The 12,276-nt window shown below is 47.4% G+C and overlaps 1 protein-coding gene across 1 annotated transcript in view; it reads right to left on the reverse strand.

The window, feature by feature from the left end:
* TOX2 (TOX high mobility group box family member 2) overlaps positions 1 to 12,276 on the reverse strand; it is a 135,173-nt gene that overhangs the window by 70,700 nt on the left and 52,197 nt on the right. The gene's annotated exons all lie outside the window — the stretch shown is intronic.

Here is a 12,276-nt window from a genome sequence, read left to right on the forward strand (position 1 = left end):
GAAGGGAGTAATACTCCCATTTTACAGAGATAGAAAGCAAGCCCAAGAGAGGCTAAGTACTTTGGTCAAGGCCACACAGCAAGAACAAGGCAGAAGGAGGAGTCACGCACAGACCATAGGCCTGCCACTCACTCTCACCTGAGCCCCTTGCGCTCCACACTGTCCAAGGAGGATGTCAGACCCAGCATGGGCAACCACCTCACTCACACCTGGACTTTTGTTCCTCATCAGAGCCAGGGGCTTTGGGTATATGAGACACAGAGAAATCGGCTGTCTGGACCATATGAAGGCCTTTTAATGTTAATGAGATGTGAATCAAGGAGGCTTAAATGGCCCAGCTGTTCCCTGGCACACTGGGCTGGAGGTCTAATGGAGGGGGCTGGGAAGGGATCACACACCTTTGGTGAGCTGGTAACTGCCAGGAGGCATCTACTGTTTTTGTTATTTGAGGGGGAACATTTCTTGGCACATTTTAAAAACAAGATAGTTCCAATATCATCTTTTCAATTTCAACCCTTAACATAATTTGATTTGTATTAGATAAAATAGCTGACTGGCTCCTTGCTGATATCTCTGATGCCGCATTGACTCCTGGGTTCACCACACACCCTAGGTGGATGACCTTGGGCAGGCTGTTTTATCTTCCTGAAAATCAGTTTTCTTCATCTGTAAGATAGATACTTTAATAGCACCTCATGCAACTGTCATTTGCCATGGACCAAACACTGTAATAAAAAGTCAGGGTATAAATACATTTTATTTACTTATTTCTCCCTGCATCACTCTGAGGAACTTCTAAAGACAAAATTGAGGTTCAGGAAAGCTGGATGATTTGTCCAAGGTCATCCAGTCATGAAACTTGAAGACCATAATTTGAGCCCAGGTCTGTCTGTCTTCTCATGTCATTACCCTTATAACCCATCCGACTACCAGCATCTGTTTACTGTCGCCAGTGGTGGGCTGGAACCCTGCTCAGAACCACTGACCACCATCTCCAAGGGTCCCTTAGCATTGGTGCTATGTGGGGGAGGGGAGCTCTGGCTTGTTGGACAGACCAGTATCCTTCCTAGAGACTCAAATAGGAGGTGGAGGAAGCCAATCCGTTGGCTACAGATATAACCTAAAAGGTCTCTCAGAGACACCCATTCAGACTCTCATTCACAGACAGAAAAAACAGGGCTCAGAGAGGACAAATGACCTACCCAAGAGCACACAGTGAAAGAGGCTGAAGGGGGCCAGAACCAGGCTCCTGACCCTCCAGAAGCTAAGAACCCTGCACCATTTTGGAAAGGTCTCGCATCTGGCTCTCTGGCTCTCACATCTTGATGACAGGGTTAGCTGTCTTGTTTTTGTTTTTTTAATGTTTATTTATTTTTGAAGGAGAGAGAGACACAGTGTGAGTGGAGGGCGGGGGGTGGGGAGGGCAGAGAGAGAGGGAGACACAGAATCGGAAGCAGGCTCCAGGCTCTGAGCTGTCAGCACAGAGCCCGACGCGGGGCTCGAACCCACAAACCGCGAGATCATGACCTGAGCTGAAGTCGGACGCTCAACCAACTGAGCCACCCAGACGCCCCCAGGGTTAGCTTTCATTTAGCAACAAACAAATGTGTTAAACCAGAGGGCTCTCCCACACTCCCCAGCAAAGACCCAGGCCCTATAGAAGATGCTGAGTTCAAGGTGGCTGAGAGTGGGAGAGGGGTGCTGTTTTAAAGAAAATCCTTACATTTCCAACCCACTGCTGTTCCCTCCCCCAACCCATAAACTTCCTGCACCATCTTCATTGTTTCCATCCCATTTAGAGAGAGGGAACGTTTCCAGGGATTCAATTTCTCTCATAATAGTTGGAAGGAAACAAAACTATATGCTGTAAACATTCACCGCATTGTATGAAAAATATCTTTACTACAGGGGAGGTGTGGTAAACGCAGACCAAGATACCCCACCCCCCAAGCCCGTTCCCTAACGCCTCTATGCCTGCGCCCTCAAATATTTAAACATCTCACAGTCAGGAATGCAGAGCTTTAAAGTGAATATATTTTTAGCCACTGGAATGCAAAATGAAGATCTGTGAGGTGTAAGTACCAACTCCTTCTCAGCGGTTTTCTCTCAATGAAAACAAGAGAGGCTCGTCCATTTTTCTAAGCACGTGTGTAGGACTGATGAGGGAAGGCTCATTAGTTCAGTCTGACATATACTCAATTCTTTCCATACACATAGGATGGGTTTTTTTTTCCCCTCCTTGCATTTTATTCTCCAGCTGCGAAATGATATTAAATTTCATCAGATTTGAACAAAATCTATGGTCTTGAAACAGTTTCCTTCAAGGCCCCCTCATATTTATTCAGAATTCATGAATCATGTTCCGATAACACAACCATAATTATTTTTAAAGTGTGATGTTTGTGGCTTTAATAGGAAATGCTTGCAAAAGGCCTTTTCTCTTTGATTGTTTGTAATCTTAGCAGTAATCACTGCCGGTCCCTTCTCGGCACTACGGCCAGCGAAACACAATTTCATTTTAATATGAATCGCGAGCTCTTCACCCAGGTTTTAATTAAAGCAATAAAAGCCGTGTCTTCTCTGCCCTTTACCATGTACACAGATTCAGAGGCCAGAATCTTAGATTTGAACAGTGACAGGAGGGAGGCCTGCCTCGGGTGCATTTACTATCCGTGCATTTACTCCCAGCACATTGTTTGTTTGGTTGGTTCAAAAACACTCAACCACCTCCCTGTCTCTCTGCTCTGCAGTTTTCTCATCTGTAACATGGGATAGCAACAGTAGCTACCTGATAGAGTTCATGGAAAACATTTAGCTCCAGTGCCTGAGCCCACAGAAATGCACTACGAAAGCAGCAGCAGCAGCATGGGCTGGGAAAATCCCACAGACCATCTACCCTCATCATTCACGTGAGGAATAGGCTGGGAGAGATAACAGAGGTGAAGGAAACGGAGCAGACAGAACCCGGAACTCAGAGCTCTGGGCTTTCCCCCCATTCTGGGCATCCTACACCATCCCTTGCTGGAAGGAGGCTGTAGTCGTGACTGAGACCAGCTCTGGTCTTCTGGGTTCCTGGTTATACCATCGGCCCTCTCTAGGCCTATGCTTGATATAAGTGGTAAGCGAAACAGACCAGGCATCCCTGGGGATCTACGAAGGAAGCTGGCCGCACACACACACACACACTCGTGTGCAGACCCAACGGCAAGAATCTGCTTCACTCAAAGTCCTTGCGTGTCTGTTGTGTGCCGGGTGTGGTGCGAGGCACCGCAAGGCCTCATTTGGTAGCGTGGGAATCTTGCCTTTAAGACAGAATTCCACCACCGCACTCGCTCTGCTGGAACGTGAGGAAGGGGTGCAAAAGAAGCAGCGGCAGGCAGGGCCCACCCTGGACACTGCTCACACCTGGCAGTGCTGATGGTTGGTGGTGCTGACCGTGTTCCATGGGTCCTAGAGTTCCCCAGGGAGCACCTCAAACGTGAGCCCCCTGAACCTCTCGCTTCGCAAATTGTCCCTGGACCCACTGGGATTCCTACTCTAAGAATAAAAAATTCCCTACCTCCCCAGAGCTTCTTAGAACATGCCTTCTGCTCACTTCCTGTCTCCTCTGTGGATGAGCTGTCCATCCCCCACTGCTCACACATGTCAGGCTGGAAGGCAGGCTTGACATCCTCCTCCCTCTCCACTGCCCCACCTGGACCACCATCCATGTTCCCCACAAATCCCACCCCACCCCACTCAGCTCCATCAGCATCCGGCCCCACGTGCTGCTCACACACCTCTGCTTGTCCCCCTACCCAACAGGCTCCCAGCCTTTGGCTCCGGGTGCCAGAGGGCTTCCCATCAACCCCACCTTGGCTTCATCCTGGGTCCCTCCAGCTCAGACACCATGCTGATGCTGGGCTTGCTCCACTCAGTGTCAGCTGCCCACTCTCCAGACACACCCAGGACCCCAGCAATGCCCACAGCTGCTTCTCTCAGAATCATCACCCACTTTCCACTCCATGACTAAGATGTCCTCACTGCCCAGGTCCCCCTTACCCAGCTTAGATTCCCCGGTCCTTCATTTCAGTCTCTCTTTTGCAAAAAAAAGCTTGAGTGTCCTTCTGGTACACCTGCCTGACAAATCCCCACTGTGGATCCACCCATCTGTCTGCACCCATAGCACCCGTGCCAAGAGCTCAGCCTCCCACAGGCCACACAAATATCCCAGACCTTCTCTACTCCCTCAGACCTCTGGCACCCTGACTCAGCAAGTGAGCTGCCCACCAATCTCTTGGAGAAGACAGATGCTTTCAGGTGCAGCATCCTCTCTTCTGGGCAACCCTCTACAGAGACACACATTCTTTCCCACTTTGTCCCCACTCTTGGCTAAGGCCACAGCTTCCACCTCTTGGCAGGACCCGGCCCCTCCCACCTTCTCCCAAAGCTTAAACCATCAATTAACTCTTCCCTCCCCTGAACGCCAAACTTTACCCTCTCTCTTGGATGCCTTCCATTGGCAATGAAACATTCTAAAGACTCTCTTGTCTTCAAAAAAACAGAAAGTCCCTCCTTGGGAATGCAAGTTGGTACAGCCACTCTGGGAAATAGTATGGAGGTTCCTCAAAAAGCTAAAAATAGAACTACCCTACGACCCAGCAATTGCACTACTAGGCATTTATCCACAGGATACAGGTGTGCTGTTTCAAAGGGACACATGCAACCCCATGTTTATAGCAGCACTATCAACAATAGCCAAAGTATGGAAAGAGCCCAAATGTCCATCGATGGATGAATGGATAAAGAAGATGTGGTCTATATATACAATGCAATATTACTCAGCAATCAAAAAGAATGAAATCTTGCCATTTGCAACTACGTGGATGGAACCGGAAGGTATTATGCTAAGTGAAATTAGTCAGTCAGAGAAAGACAAAAATCATATGATTTCACTCGTATGAGGACTTTAAGAGACTTCACTCATATGAGGACTTTAAGAGACAAAACAGATGAACATAAGGGAAGGGAAACAAAAATAATATAAAAACAGGGAGGGGGACAAAACAGAAGAGACTCATAAATATGGAGAACAAACTGAGGGTTGCTGGAGGGGTGGTGGGAGGGGGGGATGGGCTAAATGGGTAAGGGGCACTGGGGAATCTACTCCTGAAATCACTGTTGCACTATATGCTAACTAATTTGGATGTAAATTTTAAAAAATAAACAATAAAACAAGTTTAAAAAAAAAGTCGCTCCTTTGGAGTCCTCATCCCATCGCCCTAGCGGCCCTTGCCCTGGTCCTACACAGCCAGACTCCACATAAAAGCTGTCTACACACACTGTTTACATCCTTAATGCAGGCTCCCTTCTTCATCTACCCTGGGACCTGCATGAAGCCCACTATACATCAAAGCTGCCTTTTCTGAGATCCAGGATAACTTCTTGTTCTTAAAACTATTGGACGCATTTCAACTTTTATCCCAACCAATCCCTCAGAATCATTTGACCCTCTCCTTCTTGTTTACATTTTATTCAACTTTTTGAAATAATCATCCCTACAGTTAAAAACCCCTAAAATCTAAAAAGGTACAATGAAAAGTCTTTCCATCCCTGTCCACCTGCCCAATTTGCATCACACACACACACACACACACACACACACAAACATACATACAAATGTGAACACACACATATAGGTACACACACAATGTACAAAGCCACTGTTATTAGCTTCCAGAGTTACTTTAATCATATACAAGCACCCAGAAACACATTCTCAGTACCCTTTCTCACAAATGGTAACATACTGTACTTACTATTGGCCACCTTGCTTTTTTCAGTAAATAATGTATCTGAAGAACTTCTATATCTATTCACTTTCTTCTTTCTTTATAGCCATACAGTATTCCACTTGATAGATGTACGTAATTTATTGAACTACTCTCACATTGTTGCATATTTGGGTTGTTGCCAATATTTTGCCATTATGCCAATACCAAAAATGAGTAATCTTGAGGCCATCACTTCTCATAAAAGCAAATATATCTGTGGGAAATACTTGCAAAAGGGAAATTGCCGGGTTAAAGGTCAATGCATTTGTAATCTTGATAGATGTTGCCAATTTGCTCTCCATAGGGTTACACCAATTTACTCTGCCTTCAAGCAATGTACAAAGTGCCTCTTTCCCCACAGGGCTACAACAGAGTATATTACCAAACCTTTGAACTTTTGTCAAAGAGGTGGAAAATGGTAGTTTTGTTTCTCTTACGAATTTTAGCATCTTTTCATAAATGTAAGGTCCATTTGCATTTCCTGTTCTGTAAACTATTGGTTCATATCTCCCACTTGTTTTTCTACCACGGTTTTGAATTGATTCCTGGGAACTCTCTCTATTTATATTGTGAGTTGAAAATAATTTTGCCCAATTTTTCATTTGTCTTTTGACTTTTTTAGCCATACAAAAGTTGTTTCACATTTTTATTTGTGGTCAAATATTTAAGTCTTTTCTTCTAAGACGTTGAGTCATAGAAATGTCTTTCCCACTCCAAAGCTGTAAAGTATACCTTAAAGGCTTTTTTTTCCTGGTGCCTTTATGGTTTCCATGAGTACATATAAATCTTTGATTTATTTAAAAGTTATCCTTTGACAGGGAAGAAGCTGTGGATCCAACATCGTTTTTCCCCAGATTCCTGACCTCCGTCTCAGAACACTGTGTGTGCCCTAGGCTTCTAAGCCTCCATGTTCTCCTCCTGTTTCTCTGGTCTACTTCTCAACCTATTTCACAGTCTTCTCCTCCACTTTGCTTTCAAATATTGGAGCTCAACATTTAAGACTCATTGGTCCTCTGCTCTTCTCTGTGGTTCTCACTATTCTCTTTCTGTCTTTGCAAATTTGATCCTCACCATGGGCTAAGAACTTCCAAGTTCACTTCCCTAGAAGTTCCAGACTTGCACAGCCTTGGACATCTCCCCTGGGAGGAGTGTCTCAAAAGTAACATGTCCAAGTCTGACCTTATGAAACCTGCACCTCCCCAGGCCTTCTCCCACTCACAAAAATGACACCACCATCTGGAAAGTGCACTATGCTAGAAGCCTGGGAGACATCCTTTACTCCTTCATTTCTCTCTCCCTCTAGATCCATCCATTGTCAAGATGTACCAACTTTATTTCCAAAACAGATCCCAGATCCATCCACTTATTTCCATCTCCTCTGCTTCTACCACCAAAGAGGACAACACCATCCTTCATTTACCCTCCCATGTGGTCTCTCTGTATCCACTCTTGCCATTGAGAGCTGTTAAAACCACTGTTTGATCATGTTATTCAATATCAATCAATCTCTCTTTCTCACTAACAAAGCCCAGTGACTTGCTTTGACTAATAGAATGTGATGAATGTAGTCATGTGCCAATTCTCTCCTCTCTCCTTTCCCTCCCTCTCTTTCTCTCTCTCTCTCTCTGTGTCACACACACACACACACACACACACACACACACACACACACACAATGTCCTTTCAATAATTCTTAGCATGAAGTCAGAAATCTTCAGCAGAAGTCATATTTACAGCCATGAGAGTGGAAAATTCTACCTTACAGCCAGGAAGGGTGGACTGAGGAGGTGACATTTTCAGCACCCCTGGAACAAATAGGCATTTGTTGGGTGAAAATGGCTAGGAGATTCCTATCAGAATCCATGCATACAAAGGCATAGAGCTATAAATGAGCATGAGAGGTGACCAGAGATTCGTCTGTGTAACCAAAGCATTATTTATGATAAGAAAACCATGGAAATAAGTCCCAGCTAGTTTTATGAAACACTGGTAGTTTATATACTATCTTAGGTTAGATTCCCTTGAAGTAGAGACTGAGATGGGGATTCCTATGACACTGGCATTCCTTTTGAGAAGTGACTCAGAGGGGACGGGAGGGAAGCAGGACAGAGCAGGGGAAGGAGCTAGGCAAGGAGGCCATACCAGCTGAAGGTCCGTGGGGAGTTGTAGAAACTGCTCCCTGCTTGAGATGAGGACCTTCCTGGTCTTCTAGGCCATCCCCCACACCCCTCCTGTTCACAGTTCCCATCTGGCAGAGGCCAATTCTCCAGAGAAGGGGCAGCTGTGAATAGTTACCAGCCAGCATTCACAACAGCTGGGTGAGGGGTGCCCCAGCCTGGTGACGGGAATCCACAACACTCACACTAGGTACTTATAACACCCTCGGAGGCAGAAGTTCTCCCATTTGACAGAAAGCTGACACAGCTTGCATAGGGTTAGAGTGGGCATCTGGCTGGGATGTCCAAGAGCTGGCTTTGAATCTAGGTCTGCTGAGCCCACGGCCCAGTTCTTTTCCTCTTCGCCCTCATCCCAGGAAGAGGGAGACTCTTCCCAGCATCACATAACCAGGAAACATTATCCTTGTAACTCCTGACCAGGGTCTGCTCTCAACAGGGAGAAAAGCTGATCTCTACCAGGCCTTCCCCTCCCAGAAGCTACTGATGAGCCAGAGCCATGCCTGAGAAGTGCATCTCAATCTCAGACCACCCAGGCAGGTCTGGTGCAAAAGAAACACAGGGTCCAGGGAGGGGGAAAGGGGATACTGTATGAAAGCTAAGGCAGCTAGGCAGGAGTTTTGTGGAAACTTGCAAAAACCAAATAACAAAGGATGCATTTGCAAAAGAAACTTCGAGCCCCTAAGAGCTGGTTTGAAAATTTTTAAAGGGGGCACAGCTGGCTGATATATACCCCATAGGAACCTGTGTCTCCAATCAAGTTTCTAAATAAAGAAGATGGTGTTTCAGGAGAAGGTTACATTAAAGAGCAGGTTTTTTAACATGACGAAATTGTACGTTCAGAAAGCAAACGTCTCCCAGAAATGGCTTCCTGCCTATATCCAGAGCTTTGCACATAAGTGCCCAATAAACATTTGCTGAATAGGTGAAACTTACATTTAACTGTATTTATAAAATGCATTTTATGCCATTTAGAGTGTTTGTACTCTGAATCCGCTATTGGCGAGGAGACCCTCATTTTGCCCACATGTTTATGTCAGTCCCCCCATGACTAGGACCATATAATTCCTGCAGTTGGTGAGTACCACACCATGACAGGGTGTTCATGTACATATGTGAGTGTGTGGGTTCAGGCAAGCACTCCAGGGAAAAGACTGGATGAAAAAATTAAGAAGTAGGGGTCCTGGAGCCCCACCAAGCCACTGCGGGCTGCATGTCCTGAAGGGGCCTGCTGTTCTCCAGTAAAATCAGCACGAACAACATACCATGTTCCCTGTAGGTGGTAGTTTGTTAAAAGACCATGATACTTTTCAGCTCCTCCCATCAAATAGGTGGGATCTATTTCACCATTCCTTGAGTCTAGACTGGCTTTCTGACTTGCTTTGACCAATAGAATGTGCTAGAAGTAGTCATGTGCCAGTTCTAAGCCTAGACCTCAAAAGGTCTGGCAGCTTCTGCTCTTGCTGCTCTGGGAACCCTTCTCCAACCACATGAACAACCTCAGGCTAGCCTGCCAGGGGGTGTGGAAGAGAAGTGAGTCTCCATACCAACCAGCCCACAGCTGACCTGGCGGCTTACAGCTGCCACTTACATGGGTCCTAGCCATGACCGGAAGAGCCATCCAGCTGAACCCAACCAACTGCCAACCCCTGGAACTATGAGCTAGACAAATGTTTGTTATTTTAAGATGCTGAGTTTTGACATGCTTCTTTTTTTAAATTTTTTTAATGTTTATTTATTTTTGAGAGAGAAAGAGAGAGACAGACAGAGCATGAGCAGGGGAGGGGCAGAGAGAGAGGGAAACACAGACTCTGAAGCAGACTCCAGGCTCTGAGCTGTCAGCACGGAGCCTGACGTGGGTGGGGCTTGAATCCACGAACTGCGAGATCATGACCTGAGCCAAAGTCGGACGCTCAACTGGAGGCACCCCAGTTTTGACATGTTTCTTATGCACCAAAAGCCAACTGGCACAGTGTAAGAGTCTAGACTATAATTGCTAATCTGTTCATATCCAGGTTGGCTCATGGCACCAGGGGTACTTAGTTAATCACGGGGAACCCTGATGTTTTCTTTATAAAGTGCTAAGTTTAGGAGACTCTGAGTGACAGCACACGAGACTTAAAGGGATCCTTAGGGAATCCAACTACCTCATTTCACTGTCAGGGAAATTTAAGTCCAGAAAAGAGAAGGGGCCACATTTACCCATTACGCAAACCTTTCCTGAGTGCCTTCTACGTGCCAGGCTTTGTAACACACTGGGGGACACAACAGTGAACGACAGACTGGATCCTGCCCTCACGGAGGGCACAGTCTAATGTGGAAATCAGATGTTTACCAAGTTGTCACACAGATAAGATAAGCAGGCCATCACAAACAATGACAAATGCTATGAATTAACAGCACATGGTGCCACGAGAGAGAATCAAGGGGATGGGACCTAATCTGGATTTCAGGGTCACCAACAGCTTTCTGAGAAAGTGACATTTAGGCTGAAGCAAGTCGGTGGCAGGCGTTGAGTGGGAACGGAGTGTTCCACAGACACAGCAAAGTGATGTGTGGAGCTTTGAGCCCCAGCTGTCCCACTCCCTGGATGAGCCAGTCAGTATCCTGAGGCTCAGCTTCCTCATCTATAAAATGGGATTAATGGCAACCTAGTAGTTCTCAAGACTGTTGTGAAATAACCAAGGAAAAGGCTTTGCAACCATGAGATGCTGGGTAGGCAGGTGAGGGCGCAGCTGTTAACAGCTTGTTGGGGCACTAATTTGCCCTGCGTCTCCCCTCCAAAGGACTGCACTCCCCTGCCCAAGCCTGGAGCAGACACGGAGCCCCACCTTCCGTTCTCACGGGGGTATAGCGCCAACACTCTCCATCAGGGTTTGAGCCACACCGATCCCACCATGCTATGGCTCTGAGAGCCAGGGCTCAGCATGTTAGCAAGATGCACCTGGAACACTGTGACAGGGCTCAGGTAAGATGGTCAGGAGGAAGCTCTGTTCTTTTGAGACAACCACGTTTCCAAGCTGATTATGGACAATTAAATTACTTCAGTGGTCTCTTCCAAAATGAGCATTTCCAGGACCTGGAGTCGTGCCCAGCAGAGTGTCTTTTAGGTTGGCACGAATCAGTGCAATAGAAAAGCTCTGCAGCAGCACTGTGATGCTCATGTGGTCACAGGCCAAAGAAGGGGCATGGCATGGTGGCCCCAGCACGCACACCTGCCATGGCAGGGGAGGGGGTTGCAGCACCCTGCAGCGGAGCTGAGAGTATCTTCCCTTACTGGCAGTGCGCCCCTGAGGGCAACAGGTCCATGCCTTACTCATCTGAGTCTGCCACTGGGCCTGTCACATAGGAGGGCACATAAATGTTTGTGAACTAATAGCATTCTGGTTCCCCAGCTAGAAAATGTGGGCCCAGCCACCCAATTTGGACTGCCACAACCATCACTGCTGCACAGAGGATGGAGGTCAGCTCCAGGGACAGGCTTGTCCTTCAGCTTGCCAAGTTCCTCTGCACCCTGAGCTGCTGCCACACTGCAGGCACCACTGCCTTAAGGAACCATCCTCCAGGTTGCCACAGTCTGCAGTGAGGACCTCCCCAGCATCCCAGTCTGCAGTGAGGACCCTCCCCTGTATCCCAGTCTGCAGTAAGGACCCTCCCTAGCATCCCAGTCTACAATGAGAACCCCCCAACATTACAATCTGCAGTGAGACCCTCCCCTTATCCCAGTCTGTAGTGAGGACCCTCCCCTGAATCCCAGTCTGCAGTGGGGACCCACCCCAGCATCCCACTCTGCAATGAAGACCCTCCCCAGCATCCCAGCCTGTAGTGAGGCTCCTCCCCAGCATCCCAATCTGTGAATACCCTGCCTGGTATCCCAGCCTGCAATGAGGACCCACCCTAGCATCCCAGTTTACAACGAGGACCCCCCCCCCATAACATTCTAATCTGTAGTGAGGACCCTACCCTCTACTCCAGCCTACAGTGAGGACCCTCCCCAACATCCCAGTCTACAATGAGGACCACCCCCCCAACATTCCAATCTGTAGTGAGGACCCTCCCTGTATCCCAGTGTGCAGTGAGGACCCTCCCCAGCATCTCAGCCGCAGTTAGAACCTCCCCAGCATTCCAGGCTGCAGTGAGGATGCTCCCAGATGAAAGAAAATTTAACTTCTGGAGACCAGACTCAGTGGAAATTCATATTCTAGCTGGCATCTGGGACTCCCAGAGGGCGAGGGACCAGGACAGCCTTGCCTAAGGATGACTCCGTTTCCTTCAAGAGCAGGGAGGAC

This window comes from Lynx rufus, unplaced genomic scaffold, assembly GCF_022079265.1.
Source record: "Lynx rufus isolate CCGP_SWC_20201006 ecotype Redwood Valley unplaced genomic scaffold, mLynRuf1.p SCAF_8, whole genome shotgun sequence".
Lineage (NCBI taxonomy): Eukaryota > Metazoa > Chordata > Mammalia > Carnivora > Felidae > Lynx > Lynx rufus.